The following is an 18415-nucleotide window of genomic DNA, read 5'->3' on the forward strand; positions in this document are numbered from 1 at the left end:
GTTCTATTCTTCTCAGTTTTTTATCTCCATCTATGTTGTAAAGGTTTCAAGTCCTAAAAACCTATTTTTTAATTAATCAAAACTTATAGAAAAAGGAGGAGTTGATGGGGAAAACTTCATCGAGATAACTTATGAAGTCAAGCATATGGTTTTTTGATATGATGATAGTTAAAACAATCTCGATGAGAAAAATCCAAGATGCATTCAGCATAGGTAACCTGAAGAGAAAATACAATGAAGGATTGCCCAAATGATCGAAAGAATTTTGCTGATGAAGCAAAAAGTACCAAAAGAGGCACGAACATATTGAAGAGTCATCATGAAGAGACGCCTCTATTGGGATTTCTTCATACATATAGGACTCAAAATATAAATAAAAATAAATAAAATGGATGTAACATATCAAATACAAATATTTTCAATATTGTGGTGTAATTCTGTTTTAAATTTATATAAAATCAGTTTCCTTTCTTCTTACATGTTGAGTTAATATTACTTTGGTGTATTGTTTCAAATTTGCTTGCTATTTCAATACTAAGAAGATTGGAGAGTGCATTTGGGTTACTCTTCATACTATTTCTATCTTTTTATTTTCATTTCATGAACAAGAAGGTGCACACTTTTGGAAGGTTACTGTAGGAGTTTGATTAAATTCACTGTATAGTGATTGAGATAATAGGATTAGCAATTGTGAGAGTATCAATAGTGGATAGTTGCAAAATTGTCTAGTAGGAGACCGAAAGAGACAAGGTTCCATAGGACTCTATGCCCATTGAGAAGAAATACATTGGTCTATATTGCATACTCAGCATTGCATCCTATCAAAACCAAGTCAAGAAAACATTTTTGTTCCATAAAATAGATTTCATTTCAGTTTTAGTTTTGCACAGTAGAAGTAGAAGAAAAACTTGAGGTCATTCTCATTTTCCATGCCATTGAAGAGTGATTTCAAATAGGAATATTGTACTATAATCTTTCTAAGTGTCATTAGCTGATCATAGTACAAAAGGAGAATAGTTGGTGATAAGGTATACCCACCTTGGTCTGGCAAGAACTAGAAGAGAAGGGAAGTAAGACCTAATTGGTCATTCCATTAAGTTGGCCAAAATTAGTTGTTGATTTTGATCATAGAAGGTGGCATGCTCTTAGGGATCATCAAACCAATGATTTGGAGCTCCAACATGGGCAAGACAGCTTTCAGGTGTCATTATGGACACTTTGAGTTCTTAGTCATGCCCTTTGGCTTGACTAATGTACCAGATACCTTCAAATCCTATATGAAAATGACATTCAAATATTAGTTGAGGAGATTGGTGTTGATTTTATTTGATGACATATTGATTTACAATAAGAGTTGGGAGGAGCATCTGAAACACGTAGACACTGTGCTGAGAATTTTGTAGCATGATTCCCCATGTATGCAAAGATTTCTAAATGTGCTTTTGGGATGATTGAGTTGCTATGTTTGGGGCACATAATTAGTGTTGAGGGTGTTCATGTGGATCCAGATAAGAAAATGGCAATTATTGATTGGGTGCCACCGAAGAATATTTCTCAGCTGAAGGGATTCCTTGGGTTGTATGGATTCTACCACCTCTTTATGAGGGTTTTTTTACAGACAACATCTTCCCTTACATATTTGAATAGGAAAGATGCTTTTGAGTGGTCAGACAGAGCTCAGTGGTGTTTTGAAAGATCCAAGGAGTTGATGAGTACATGTCCAGTTTTGTCCATTACCTATTTTAGTAGACCTTTTGAATTGCATTGTGATGCTTCAGATGAAGGTCTTGGTGTGGTATTAATGCAAGATAGACAAATTATTGCATTTGAGAGCAAGAAGTTGAGTTTTGTTGATAAGAGCTACAACATATATGACAAGGAGGTGTTAATGATAATGCATGCCTTGGCTAAATTCAGATAGTATCTAGTTGGTAGTAAGTTTACAATCAAGACAAATTATAAAAGTTTGAGGCATTTCATTGGGTAGAAGGATCTAAATGATGGGCAGTAGAAGTGGGCATTTCCTTATCAGACCATTGTCCAAGAGTTCTTCTTTTTGCTTAGCTATCTCTTTGTTCTGCTCCGGTGTCATTTTATAGGCTGCCTTATTAGACAATGAGGCTCCGAGTATGAAATCAATTTGGTGACTTATGGCATGTTGAGGAGGCAAGGTTGTTGGTGTTCCATCACTGATAATGTCCATAAACTAATTTAGAATCTGTTGCACTACATTGGGAATGCATACTTTCTTCTCCTTGCTTTCTTCTTTTGGTTTTACTACAAGTGTGAAACCCACTCCTCCTCATTCCTTGAGGGTGTTAATGAACTCCTTCTCACCAACCAGCAGCACATTGGCACCTTTTGATCTGCCCTCTTGGTCTCCTATGGACTAAATTTTATAGGTGATCCCATCTTTTTGAAAATTATGGGCATTATTCTCCCCATGGTGTATTTCTTTTCTATCAAACTGCCAAGGCCTACCTAGGAGTAGGTGGCAAGCATCCATTGGAAAGATGTCACACAAGATTTTGTCCTTGTAGCCTCCTATAGTGAACTCCACCTAGGTTTGTTCATTCACTAGAACATGCTACCCCTTGTTGAGCCAAGTAACCCTATAAGGATCACTATGTGGGATTCTTTGTAGGTTGAGCTTACTCACTACTTCTTCTAACACTATGTTATCAGTGGATCCTAAATCCACCACCACTCTACATACTTTACCCATAATCTTGCATTTTATCCTAAACAAGGATCTTCTTTGGCTAGGTTCCTCCTTAACCGGTTCTTTAATCAAGACTCTTCTTATCATGAGATTCTCTCCAACCTCTGAATCTAAACTCACTTTTGATGCCTTCATGTTTGTTGCATCTTCTTGAATATAACTTACTCTCCTCTCACCTCCTTGAGATGAGGAAGACTTCTCAGGACATCTATAGGCCAGGTGTCCAAATTGATGGCAATTGTAGCACTTCATTGTGGCAAAATAGGATCCTCTTCCTAATCCACTAGACCTTCCTCTACTAGAGTTTCTAGATCCCCTTCCTTTATAGCTGCTCTTGCTATTGGAATCCCCACTTTTCTCTACCAACTTGGATTCCCCTTGGGATCTTTGGTCTACACTTCTTCCACCATAGCTACCTCTATAACCTCTGCCATCTCTTCCCCTACCTTTGCCTCTATTGCTTTTCTCATTTCTTTTTGCTCTTCTCTTCCACCTTGAGTGCCAATTGATAGCACTTATGAATAGTAGTAGGACACAACAAACTCAACTCTTCTTGAATATTCCATCTCAATCCATTCAAGCACCTGGCTACCTTGATTCTTTCATCTTCCACCACCTTGGATCTCAAACACAACTTCTAAAATTCCTTAGTGTAGCTGCTCGCATCTAGTTCTCATTGTCTCAAGTTTTGTCTTCTCTTGTGCAATTGAATTTCATAGTCTTTAGGGATATATGCTTCTTTCACAATGGCTAGCATTCCTTTCCAAGTGGCTATTGAGTTCTTATCCTCATTTTGTCTCTCCTCTTTGATGAACTTCCACCAAGTCAAGGTTGCTCATCTCAATCTAAATTTGGATACCTTCACCTTTTGTGCCTCACTAATCCCATCACATTCAAAGTGATTCTCCAATCCTTCAATCCACTCCATGACTACTTCTGGTTCCATTTTTCCATAAAAAAGTGACACACCTTCTAGGGATTTTCCTCCTAAGGATTTTATGGATCTAAGGAAAGGTTCTTCATTTATAATAAGATCTAGTTCAGGTGTGTTATCCTCTTATAATACTTCCTTACCCTTCCCTTCATTGATTTGGATTGTCACTTTCTCAGTCTTGTCTTCAACTATGTCTAGTTTTCTCTCCAACTGATGCAGTCTTACCCTGAGGAGTCTATTCTCTTCCTCTTGATCTTCTACCTTCTTGGCTAACTTTGCATTGGTCACCATCCTGGGGCTATTTTCTCCTACTGACTCAGTCTCTGACATGAGCTAGCTTCTTCCCAAATCTTAGATTGCTTTGATACCACTTTGATGGGGAGGGGGTCTCAAAGAGAGTCACACCTTTCTCAATAGGTATTTGAATTATGTTGTAGTGGGATCCTATCACTCTTCACTTGTCCATTTACAAGTCAAACTGAGCTATGACTAAGCTCGCCTACAAGCAAATACAACGTTTTCATTCATTTTCCTAACTGAGCTATGACTAAGCTCGCCTAGGAAATGATGGAAATTTGCTTCCAAACAACTTCCAGACCATTAAAAAACATATTTACACTGTACAAGGGTTCCATGACTTGAATCCCAAGGTTTATTGAGCAAAACTCAAGGGATTTCAAGTTGGAACCATGGTTGGGCTCTTGAACCCTTGCTCAGGCCGAGAGAAATACAAATTTGTAAACACACTTGAAAATTGTACTAAGGAAATACATAAACACCTTCTAAGAAATTAAATATCATACTCAAAACCACCATGAAATAATAGTAGCAAGATCAATCCATTATGTATGGACTACTGCTCCAAAAATGAGAAAATACAAGGTAAAATCTGGAAATTGTCTTCAAAATCTATTCAAACTTGCTCACAAATGTTCCAACCCATTAAAAATAATTCTTAGAGAATTTTATATTCCATTTTTGTCATAACCAACTCTTCATTGGTTTCCTAACCACCGATTTTCTCAAAAAATTCAAAGTTGCTCAAAAAGTTGCAAAAAGTTGTCAAGCAACAATGACAACTTTTGCTCATATGTACATTTTTGCATTTTATGCCTTTCTACTCAAACTAAACCTCCTATAATGACTCCCTAACTTCAAAATTACATTCCTTAATGCCTAATGAGTCTTTACAAGATGTTTTACATCATAATGCAAATTTGTGCCATTTTAGGCTTACAAGGGCTCATAGGCCAAATTTGTGAAAACAAACAACCTTGGTGACAATCACCCTTCAAATGACTATCAAACACACTTGTGGACCCCTAAGAATTCCATTATTCAAACACATAATCCAAAATATGGACCATCACACCAAATCTTGAAAATGCACTAAAACTAGGTGCTCCTGCACTACTTGTGTGGTACAAAGCTTACTCCAAGCACTAGCTATCACCCATAGACATATGGGCAGTCTAAGACTATGAATAAGTGGGTGGAAGGATACCTCCATAATTATATTGCAAGGTAGTAAAAGGCATGGGTGAAATGGTTACATTTAGGAGAATACTTTTGTAACACCACTTATCATATGTCTATTCAAATGTCACCCTTTATGGCTCTTTATGATTACGAGGCTTGGAGCTTCTTAGATTTGCTATTTAGTGATAGTTTAGTACCTAAGGCTAAGGATCTCTTAGAGGAGAATTAAGATATCATGAGATCACTGAAGGAAAACATGCAAAAGCCTCAGAACTAGCAGAAGCAATATATAGACCAACACAGAGTGCAAAGATCTTTCAAGGTGGGTGACATGGTTTATCTTATGCTGCAACCTTATCCACAACCCACTCTCAAAAGGAGTGGTGAAGAGAAGTTGAAGCCATGTTATTATGGCCCTTTTAGAGTTATCAAGAGGGTTGGTGAGGTGGCTTATGAGCTTGAGTTACCAGCAAACAGTAAGGTACATAATGTTTTTCATGTGTCACGCCTCAAAAAGGCATTGGGTCATAATGTGATACCTTCAGCAGACTTACCTCCTATTGATGATGAGGGGAAGCTTATTTTGGTTCTTGAGGCCATTCTTGAGACTAGGGAGTGTACTTTATAGAGATGGGCCGATCATTAGGGAATATTTGATGAAGTGGAAGATCTTGTCGGTAGAGGATGCTACTTGGGAGGGGGAGTATATCTTACAACATCCAGAGTTGAGATTGCTTGAGGACAAGCAATTTCAAGGGGGGTGAACTATAATGTCCACTTCTTAGTAGTTATCTAGCAATTTGTTGTTATCCTTTTTTTCCATGGTCCTAAGGGATAATTAGGACCATTCAAGGATCGTTGATGGATTTGGCCTAGGTAATCTCAGTTGTAGGCCAATCAGAGGTGTTTAGACAAGTTTCCTAGAAACTAATTATTTATAGTAAGTTAGTTATGGCTCAGTGATTGGTAAATTTTGGAGCAATTCTAGTTGACATTATTTTAGTGCACTTAATTATCCTCCTAGATTCCAAATTAAATGGGGTCATTTATTATTTAGGCAAAAAAAATCAAAAGTTCCTAAAGTTAAATTTAAATTTTTAACTTTAGTGGTTATTTAATGTTGAAGTTAATGTTAAAGGGGAAAAATTAAAAATACCCCTTATTTGTGGAGACATAAGGGGATAATACTATTTTATTCTATCTTCCATTTATTCCACATTGTTGGTGCCTTGGGATGTGTGCCCAAATTATGTAATAAATATGAGCATTTAATGAATATTGGGACATCTTGGGGAATTGTGCTTTCTTGGAAATTAGTTTCTTGGATTCACTTCTAGAATTTTTGGCATTTGGGGATGAAACCCCTTAGATGTGACATTTCCTATGCCTGTGAAAGACTAGGTTTGGGGAGTTTCTAAAATCAAATGAACATGGGAGTGACAATGGTGATGAGATTTTGGTTTATTGACAAAATACAATTGGGAAGATAATGCAATATACAAGTATTTCCTTTAGCTATAGCTTATGAGTTTGTAGTCGTAGTTCAAACAGTGTTTACAGTAAAGAATTGATTTGGTAATAGTTGGGTGTATTTGGGGGTTCCTTTTGTTTGGATTCCCAAAGATATTGAGAGGGGGGGGTGAATCAGTATCTGATCGGTATAAGAATTTACTTGAATTATAACATGAAAAGCACTTCAAAACTATGTACCGGTAAACCAAAAATAATGCAGCAAATAAGAACAACAACCACAACATAAGAGACACACCAGAACACAATATTTTAATGAGGAAACCTGGTGTGGGAAAAACCTCGGTGGGATTTGTGACCCACAATATTTGCTTACTGGCCAATAAGGGAATATTACTATTTGCAATAGGGGCCTGCACATGTAGGAAGGCCAAGTGCCTAGAGCTCACTGCTCAGTTACAAAAGAAGTCTCGCCAACTTACAAAAATGGATTATATAAATCCAATGTCTTGTACTTCTTCAGATTAGCATCTACTATGCCAGATTCAGTACCAATTTAAGCTCTGCAATATACATAAACCCTTATTCAATTTTTGCCTTACAATTCACATATTAGGTCTACATTAATCCTTCTATCCATTCCTCTACTAAATGATCTACAATGATATCATACTTATATGACTCATATTACAATCTACCAAGTCGGCTTACAAAATTTTTTACAATTAAATACAAAATACATTTATACAAAATTCCTGTCAGCTAGGGTGCCAGTAATCTTCCTTTTCGGTGTCGGTGATCTGTATGCTGATGTAGAGTCTATCAGTGCCAGTGCTTGCCGGTATCATATGATTGTAAGGTTTCCATCAATGACAATACCTTCAATAACCTACAATATCTCATTGGAGTGTGCATTTGCCAACAATCTCCCCCTTTGGCATTGATGGCAACACTCATGAGAAAAATCCAAAAGTGTCCAAAAATGTTGTCCAAAAAGAATCTGCCAAAATATCTTACCAAAACTGTGTTGTCAAAAATGTATGCTCCCCCTTAGCTAATGATGTCTTTGTTCTGATCATTTTTCTCATTTACACTACTCCCCCTTTGACATTAATGACAAAGGTTGTCATTCACTGTTAGTGGAGTGTGGTTCCTACCTAGATCCTTGTAACCAGTGGGTTACAATCTGGAAAAGATCTGCCAATACCAAATTTAGACTATTGCTGAACCTTTTGTTGGCCTTTAATGCTACTTCAGTTCTCTGAGTTGTACTAGTGAGTATGTGCATTTTCTCTTCCGATGCCTTAAGTCCGGGAACCAGAGCCTCAAAAATTTCTTTTCTCAAAGAAATGAGGTAATCTAGTTTAGGACCTAGTTTGCATTTTAAATTCTTTGCTTTAACCTTTATCTTTTCTTTGTCTTTTTCTAACTTCTCTATTTTCTCTTCAAGATCTGCAATGTTCTTTTCACTTTCCAAAAATGGATCTGATGTTCCTATTAAATTTTCAGCAATATTGTTAATTTCTTCTTGTGCTTTGTTGATATTGTTAATTTCTTCTTGTGCTTTGTTGATCTCTGAATCTATGTCTTTTGTCAAAATATTAGTTTTGCAGGTATCTTTGTACAGTTTCTTGAATTCCAAAATTGTTTCTCCTAGTGCCAGTAATAAGGTTTCCATTTGTTCCTTATTCTTCTTCACTATTTCCTCAAAGAATTTTTCTTTCTCCTTATTCAATCTCTCTTTGAGTGTGTCTTCATTTATATGATCAACTGTCAAAATGTTACTGGTGATGTTTTTAGACAATGTGTCTAGTTGACCTAAAGAATATTTATTGTCCAAAATGCAATTGGGTGCTATCAATTTAAGAATAGGAATTGTGTCATCAATAGCCTTATAGGATTGTGCATTACACTTTGTGATTTTCTTAATAGAATCCAATAATACCTATGTCACGTTCATTGGTCTGAATTCTATCATTGAAGTACCAGATGTCTGCCCAACTGTTTTCACAATTTCCATGCTACCAGTTGTAATAATAAATTTGCTTGTTTCAACCTCTAGTAGGTCAGTTTGTGTTTGCATTTCTACTAGCAAAGGTTTAGGCTTTTCAGCTATTTCTGGTGGCACTGTCTTGGTTTGAACCTGTACCTTAGCCTGTTTTTGTTCTTGTTTCTCAATCTGTGCCTCAGAGGGTTTCTTTGTGCTCTCAAATGCCAATTTTTTTGATGTGGTCTCAGTATGCACTGTCAGTTTCTCTGTATTCACCTCTGCACTGTCCATTTCTGGTTTTCCTAATTGTTTCTCAGTTTTATCTACCGGTGCTTCTGATTGGTTCCCAATAGTGTCCTCTGTCAGTTGCTTTGTTTGAGTATGTTTTTTTGTGCTAACCTTAATCTCAACATCTACATCTGGTGGCTCAGTAGCTGCATCTTCCTTCTTATCCTTCATGGTCTCTTTGTCTACCACAATGTTTACCTCTTGGGTGTCTATATTCATAGTATACAATATTTCAGACTCAATATTTGTATCCTCTTGAGGAGTCTCCATACTCTCTGTAGTCGGTTGAGTGTCAATGGTTTCTACCAGTGGAGTATCAGAAGGAGGTGGGGGTAAGTTATGAATTATTTTTAGGTTTAGAGGTCCACCTACCTTACCTTTCCCTTTATCCTTGTCCTTTTGGTAGACTCTGATAGTCTTAGGTCACTTAAGTTCTTCTTGTTCCTCTTTTGTAACAAAGAATATATCCCATTGATCCGCAATCTCTTCTGAAATTTTATTCACTCTTCCTGCCATCAGTGCTACATGTCAATGGCCGGTTGAAAATACTATTCAGTTGGCCTCACTAATTAATTGATCTATCTCTTCAATGGAGTTCACTAGGTGAACTGCAAGCAATTTTTCTATTTTTATCTTTTTGTCTAGCTCAACAATAGATACCTTTCTAGCTTGTAGTCTCCTATATAAATCATTGGGTATATCATCAACAATTTCCATCAAAAATTTCATCTATATGTCCAAGTGTAAGATTACACTATTCTCTACACTTTCTTTATCATCATCAGAAAGTGTGTTATATAGTTTGCTAATATTTTTTTAGTTTACCATCCTCTGTTATTTCACTTAGGAGTTTGTCTTGTGGAGCAATATCTTGTTTTACCTTCTTCTTCTTTGAAGTTAACTTCTTAACTAGAGGCCTCACTGCCTGTTGCTTTTGTCTTGTTCTCCGAGGTGTAGGTGAGGATGCTGGTGAGGGTTTTTTTTTCCTTTATACCCTTTTGAATACCATCAGTATCTCACTGTCAGAAGAAGTTGCAACCTGTGAAAGATGAGTTTCTAGTTGAAGTCCTTCTAGCTCACTTTCCTTGATACCAATTTGCTTCAATACATCTTCCTTAATTGCTTTAGCATATGTAGTTCCCTTCCTCACTGTTTGTTCAACTTTCTTAACTTTTTTCCTAGACTGTTGCCACTCTCAATTGTTTCTGCATTGCCAAAGACTTTCTCAGATGGTTCCTTTGGTGCTTCAAGGAGGGATTTTCCATAAGTTTCAATTATGCTATCATTTGTTTTATATCCCATTTTAGTTACCTAGATAGTCCTAGGGACAACTGCCTCCATCCAGATTTCATCTTTCTTAATTACAAAACATATTTCTTTTTAATATTTATCTACAATTGCCTGAGACAGCCTTATTCTTGTCTTCATTCGAGCCTTCAGTGCTTGAAAATGTTCGTTTATATTTTTCTCTCTGTTTTCTCCCATGTTGTTTAATGTGTCCAATAGTTGCTTTCCTGCCGGTATATCAAAGCCAAATTATTTCCTACCAATATAGGGTACTTCCTTAGTAATGTACAACATCAAACATACAAGCAAATTTCCAAATCTGAAAGTTCCTTTCTTATCTCCTTTAATTTTCTTTAGATTGTCTATCAATTCATCTTTAAGCCATTTACACACATCTATTCTTGCATTGTCGTTCACCATGTCATATGCACTTTTAATACATAGGCTAGATACTGAGTTTAACCTATTAGCATGTGTAGCCTTGTAGCCAAGGATCATACTGACAAATCTAACATTTATATCCTTTACATCATTGACTCTTAGAGACCTCTTGTCAAATGTTGCGTCGATAGGTCCATCACAGTGTCATTTGAGACCCTTTTAGTCCTATTAGGCCTGCTACCAGTGGAAGGTAAGCCTGTTACTGCTCTAACTGCTTCTTTGGTGATCCTATGGATGGAATCAAACTAAAAGAATTTTCCATGGACTCTGCTTAGGACTATTCTTATCACATCTTCTGGAAAGTTAGGAATGCTAAGAATATCCACAAAACCTAGGGTTTCTACTACCTTGTGTTCTAGTTTGATATTGACATTTACATCACAAATCACAGTCCTATACATGTTCTTGATTTCTTCATCTCCTAATTCCTATATATGACAATGTATGTATATCCTAGGATCCTCTGCATAAGCTACTCCCTTAGGTATTTTTGAAAATGCACCTATGGTATCATTCTTCTTCGTAATTTCGGGAACAAGTTTGAATACGGGTCTAGGACACTTGATAACTTCAATCATAGTAGGGTTTGCAATATATTCAAGTGTGGATGAGGAAGCCATAGTTATAAATACCTCAATCTACCTTAAGGATGAGTGCTTGGATGAACTGCTTCACTTTTTCGCTAAGGATGCGTTCGCTTGGGAATTTTCGTGCTCTCAAAGATTTGAATGCTCAGTGAATGAAAAAGGAGCCAAAAAACTTACTTTATAATGTTATTTTCTCCAACTACCACATTTAATGCTTGTCGGTTAAGTTACAACTTAACTCATCTGCTAGTAAAGAAGTAATTCAACTTATCACCATCAACCGAGGGTATATTAGCATGTTTTTCAATTAGTTGCTAAACCCCCAAACGATTTTCCTTTAGTTAGATGAAGAGTCTCCTGTCAGTGGAGTGATACTCTATTCTACCAGTGGAGAAGTATTCCCATCAACATTCTGATCTAACTTTCTGATCCATTTCTTTGAGAATTCTTGCTTTACCTCTTCAACTTTTTCTTTACCTTTCAAGTTGGGTCCTTTGTTATTTGCCGGTGATGTCTTGCTTCTACAAAATTTTGCAATATGTCCAATCTTGTTACAAGCATAACAAGTCACATTGTTTTTCTAAATAGCTTTCCCATATCCTATGCCAGTTTGTGTTCTGCATTGATTAGATAAATGTCCAAATCTTCCACAAACATAACATCTTACATTCATTCTGCAATTCTCTAAATTATGACCAACTTTGTTGCATTTAGAACATTGACCGGTGGGTATATTAGTGTTCTGATAGTTTCTAGATCTACATTGATTTTCTCTATGACCATACTTGTTATAGTTAAAGCATTTCCCATTGAATTTGTAAGTATTAGGTTGTCTTACCAATTTACTATGATCATGATTGTTTGCAGTACCGAAGCTTTCACCAACTTCAAAGCCAATGCCATTAGTATCACCATTAGGTTTCAAATTCTTCAGCATGTCAACAAGTTCTTATGAACTTTTCTTGAATTTCTCCTTGTGTTGATTTGGAGCAGCCAATTCACTCTCCAAGATTCCTTTGGTTTCATGAGTTCATTTGTGTCATTTTGTGTATCCATCAAGTTTGTCTTCAACATATCATTTTCATGGCTAAGTCTTGTGTTTTCATTTCCAGCATCATTCATTATTCTAGCCAAGTCCTCTTCATTCTTCTTCTGATTTTTCAGTTTCTTTACAAAATCTCATAGTCATATCTTACATCTCATTCTTCATTATACTATTTTCTTGTCTTAGCTTGTTTACCAGATCATTAAGAGTTTCCTTTTCATCATCATTATTATGCATCTTTTCACAAAGTTCTCTTCTCTTATTCCTTGCAATAGTGAAATTTTCTTGTAGTCCTCGAATGATATCCTGTGCAGCCTTCAGATCATCTTCAAGTTTGATATTCTTCACTTTTTCTACATCATAGTCTGAAAGAGCTATTTCCAATTGCTTTCTCAAGTTTTCCATTTCTACCGGTGTCAAGATCTTCCTCAAGTTGTTAGGATTTTGAAAATAGAGGACCAGGATTTGATACCAATAGTTAGGATTCCCAAAGATACTGAGAGGGGAGTGAATCAGTATCTGACTGGTATAAGAATTTACTTGAATTATAACATGAAAAGCATTTCATAACTAGAATTTACTTGAATTATAACATGAAAAGCATTTCATAACTATGTACCGGTAAACCAAAAATAATGCAAAAAATAAGAACAACAACCACAACATAAGAGACACACCATAACAAAATATTTTAACAAGGAAACTTGATGTGGGAAAAACCTCGGTGGGATTTGTGATCCACAATATTCTCTTACTGGCTAATAAGGGAATATTATTGTTTATAATAGGGGCCTGCACATGCAAGAAGGCCAAGTGCCTAGAGCTCACCACTCAGTCACAAAATAAGTCTCACTGAATTATAAAAATGGATTATACAAATCCAATGTCTTGTATTGCTTCAGATCAGCATCTACTATGCCAGATTCAGTACCGGTTTAAGCTCTACAATATACATAAACCCTTATTCAATATCTGCCTTACAATTCGCATATTAGGTCTACATTAATCCTTTTATCCATTCCTCTACTAAATGATCTATAATGATCTCATACTTATATGAGTCATATTACAATCTGCCAAGTTGGCTTACAAAAGTTTTTACAATTAAATACAAAATACATTTATACAAAATTCCTGTTGGCCAGGGTGTCGGTAATCTTTCTTTTCAGTGTCAATGATTTGTATGCTGGTGTAGAGTCTGTTGGTGTTGGTGCCTACCGGTATCATATGATTGTAAGGTTGCCATCAATGGAAATACCTTCAATCACTTACAATATCTCATTGGAGTGTGCATTTGCCAGTTGGATGTAATGAGAGAAATACAATACTGGGCATAACAATAACAGTCACAAGAGTTTGAGTTTGGAAGTATTTGATTACAAATTGTTCTTATTTTCTATCGGTTGTGGAATTTACACCACTGTGGGTGTAGCATATTATTTGGTTGGGTGTTTGCGTTACCATTGCTGGGTGTGAAAGACCTTATTAGATTGGATGCATTTCACATCCTTGGCTAAGCGTAGCAATCTCATTCTATATGGGTCATGAGTTACCATTTTTGGATGGGCATAAGACATTTTATTGATAGGGGTGCAACTTCTATCTTGGCTAGGTGCTTTGTTGAAGGGGTTCAAATATGATTTTATATCCTAAGACCCCCACCAAACAATTTTATACACAGAGATTAACAGTTGTCAGAGATTTTAGTATTCGAGTTGCAGACTTAACTGAAACCATTTTCTTTGGGATGGCTACATTGTATGTTGATTGGATGTGGTAGGAGTATGTAAATGTAGTTGTTGGTTGTGGGTCCTTATATGTAATTTTTGAACTGAGTTGGGCATGAGGAATGTTGTTGGGGGATGTATGGCAATGACTGAGACAACTCCATAGCTGGTTGGAATCTCTTGAATTAGAATATCAACCAGGTCCTCTATTACTGGTTCTATATTTGAAACTTGATTTCCTCATTACATTTAAGATTATTCTTGAAACTTGTAAGCATTGTGCATTAGAGGATGACAAATTCTGGAAAGAAAATTAAGTGGTCTAGTTCTTTGTAATTTTTCATTTTTGGTGCATAATGAAAGAATAAAAATGTTCATGTATGTCAATGTATTGTTTCTAGAATGTTGAGAATTCCTTTGAAAGAAAACCCATCTACATTAAAACGCAACAAGGGCAACAAAACCACAGAAAAACTATAGAAAGAAAGAAAAAGAAAAACTTCAATGTTAGCCTGCCAATTGTTTGACAAAATGCAAAACCAAGTAAACTAAGAATTAAGTGCAGTTGAATAGGGTCTTACAAAAAGATGAGGGAATTTTTGCTTCATCTCTTCATAGTCATCCCAACTAGTAGAATCTTCTACATACTCATCCAACTAGACCTTGCATTGTAGAATCTCTCTATTACGCAAGTGGAGCTTCCATGTTCTAAGTACTCACCACTCTTGGGTCTTGTACCTGTAAAGAATTCCAATCTATAACATGGTTATCTCCTAGCATGTACTCTTAAGATATGACACATGAAAGACATTATGCATCCTGACAAGAGCTAGCGGCAAATCTATTCTATAAGAAATGAGGTTGACTTCTTCGAGAACCTCAAAAGGACCTACGAAATGCAGAGCTAGTTTGGATGAATTTTGAAACTTTATGGACCTCTTATAAGGTTTAACCCTTAACAAGAATTTTTCCCCCACTAAGAAATATCTAGGTACCTGCTTGGAATCTACATCTCTTTTATCAATTATTAGCTTTTGCTAGCCTCTTCTTAATTATACCATCTTTCTCATCCATTTATGAAAGCATGTCAGGTCCAAGACTTATCATATCGCCAAGCTTATCCCAATTTATAGGAGTTTGAGCCTTCCTACCATACGATGCATCAAATAGAGCCATTTTAATTGGATAATGATAAGTGTTTTTATATGCAAATCATACTAAGGGTAAGTAATCTTCCCACTTGTATCATTAATCCATACAAACACATCCTCAACAAATATTTTAACACTTGGTTCACTCTTTCAGTTTGACTATCTTTTTTTGAATGATATGTTGAACTGATGTTAAACTATGTCCCAAGAAAAGAAAACAAGGTTTGCCAAAACCTAGATGTCACATGAGTATCCCTATCAAAAATAATATTTTTAAGAACTTCGTGTAACCTAAATACCTCTTGAATAAACTTTCATGCTATAACATGAGCTCCACCATTTAAATTCCCTGGAATAAAATGAGCTACCTTTGTAAGCTTATCTACTACTACCAGAAATGTCATTATAATTGTTCTTTAACATTGGGAGACCTTGTACAAAATTCATACTAATGACTTGTCGCTTCCTTTCTAGAACTTCATGAGGATACAACAGTCTTGCAGGGTGATGATGCTCTGCCTTTACTCTTTAACATTCTAAGCATCATGCAATATCCCTTTTCATCCTTTCTATAAATATAATGGTTTGACATTAGCCATCAATTTAGTTACTCTAGGAAGTCCAAAATATGCACTGTATGAACTTCCTTCCCTACCGAATTCCTTTATTCCTTAGAGTTATGTACATGGCTTCTTCCCTTAAACCTTTATAATCTATTTTGTTCAAAATAAAATATTTCATATGTTGGGTCCTATGGATTATGCAAGAGTGCTTTCTTGACTTTCTCATATGGTAAGAGCACAAACTTGTGTCACATTTCAGGCCAATTAGACAATTTCAATCAAAAATGATTCAGCTGGAAGTGTTTTGGGCGAAACTACATGGCAAACATGTGGCACCAAAGTGGCAACATAAACTATTTTTATCGAAACAGTTTTGACTAAAACTCTTTTCTATAAAAAATATTTCTTCAAATTTTTGTGTAGAATTTTGTGGATCAAAAATTTTAATATATGGTTTCAGCCAAAACCATTTATCTAACATCCTAAGTGGTAGCCACATCATCATTATTTAGTGAATTCTAAAACTTTTCAATTCTGCCATATTTTTTTACAATCAAAATATTTTTTTCAAATATCTAAAAATACCCTTTTGTAGAGCTCAGAGTCAAGAATCTAGACATATAATTTTTTAATGTTTTGATTAATTTTAATTTGTCTTAAGTATTAAATATTACAAGTAGGTTTTTAACATTTAAGAATAGGCTGATTTGATTTTTTTTTTTAAATACTAAAATCATATTAAAATATTTTACAAAATATATTTTTTGATGCAGAACCCTCCTTGTGACCTGCCAAACACCTCAAAATGTATGACATTGACCCCTCAAAACAAGAATGGGATCCTATCAAGACAAGGCTCTACAACATTAATTCAATCTTCTCACCATCTTCAAGACTTATGCCTACTCAATTAGGGGTATCTTGCTACAACACATTCCATGATACCTCCAAGGGTTATAAACCATTTCTATACTAGTTTTGGGTCATACAAGACTCCCCAAGGTCAGAAAAAGCACTGGTTGTAAGGATACATGCCCATTCCTTAAGAAATTCACCCAATTAGGCCTAGTTGCTTGTAGCCCTATTTAGCGAGTAAAGGGACTTTAGTTTCAAATTTTCCCAAACACCCTAGAAAAAAATAATGGATTCAAGTACCCTTTTGGAAGTTACACAATCCCCAAAAGGAAGGGTCAAGGTCTAGAAAATAAAGGTCTTTTCCGACAGGATGTTGAATGTCTTGAAGGGCTAATTAGGCCTCTTTTGTGAAGCAACTATACTAAGATGAATGAACCGGTCAATTACAATCCCATGGGAATTTAGGGAACCATAAACCATAGGGTATTATAGGGTTACACTCTTGGAATCATCGCCAATTACACACAAAGGTAACTTTGTTGTTCAAGGTCTAAGTAGCCACATAGAGATGTATACATAGGGTCGCTCCAAACACACCTCTCTCTTTCTCCTCTTGCAAAACACTCTTGGAATCCTATAATACATTGACCATACTTTCCTTTCACCAAATCCCATGGGTCTCAGATTGATGAAGTGCAAGATATGGCTATGGAGGAGGAAAAACCTAAGGTAACCCTGGTTTTTGGGCACCTACAGCAAAAGTTGAATATCAGGAGCAACACACACAACTAGAACTTAAAATCAAAGGAAAAAAAAATTAAATCTCCTCTCCAAAAAATTCACATCATTGGAAATGGGTCCCAATCTGTACAGTATCGTACCATGAACCAAAACTCCATAATTGCAGGAAAAACTCAGAATTCTATTAGTTTGTTGGCATCAAAAATCTTCTTCGTACAATCACACTTTGGGAATTGGATCCACAAGGTCTATATACTATTCCACAAATTCTCTCAACTGAAAAGCAAGAGGTTGGAGCCATTGGAGGAGTTTCAAATAACAAAATGCAAAAAGTGCATAAAAGTTGCTCATGACAATTGTTGACTGTAGACACCTAAAAATGGTCAACGCTTGCGGGATCATACTTTAACATTTGTGCATTGCCTCGTTTTAGGTTTTTGCGTTGCATTAACATTTCTCCTATGTCACACACTTGGTTTTTATCATTTGCGAGCATCGAGTCATTCTTCTACATTCTTCATCTGTCTTGCTTTCGAATTTGGTCTTGTCGATAACAATCTTTAATCATGATTTTGGTCGATCTTGTCAATCTCTTATCAACTTGTCAATCTCGTCATTTTACGATTGATTTGACATCAATCGTCATCCTCTTCAATCATGTCAATTTGAATCAATTAGTCATTGTTCCTCATCAATTGGTGCATTTATGAATCCAAAATCATGATCGAATCGATATCAACTATCCTTTGTCAAGACCTAATTGTCGTCTTTGCATTTCTAATTCATCTTCCAAGGTTTTATGATTTATTCATTTAATCTTGTTTGGCATTTTCCCTCTAGGTTAAATAATTTATTTATTTATCCTAAGTCTTCTTGTCACAATTAAATGTTCATTTAATTGGCTAATTATTCCTCTTTTTGTGAATTAATTAATAAATGACAAATTATTAATTAATTCACCTAATTTACCTATTTCCTAATTTTCCCTCTTTTTCTAATTTTCTAATTTCTAATTCATCTAATTTCAATTTCCTCCTATTTCTCTCCTAAATTCATGGAAATGACATGTCAATTTGTCATAATTTGTCATAATTGACAATCAATCAATTTTGACATAGAAATTTGTCATAAATTG

The sequence above is a fragment of the Cryptomeria japonica genome, chromosome 3 (genome assembly GCF_030272615.1).
Source record: "Cryptomeria japonica chromosome 3, Sugi_1.0, whole genome shotgun sequence".
NCBI lineage: Eukaryota > Viridiplantae > Streptophyta > Pinopsida > Cupressales > Cupressaceae > Cryptomeria > Cryptomeria japonica.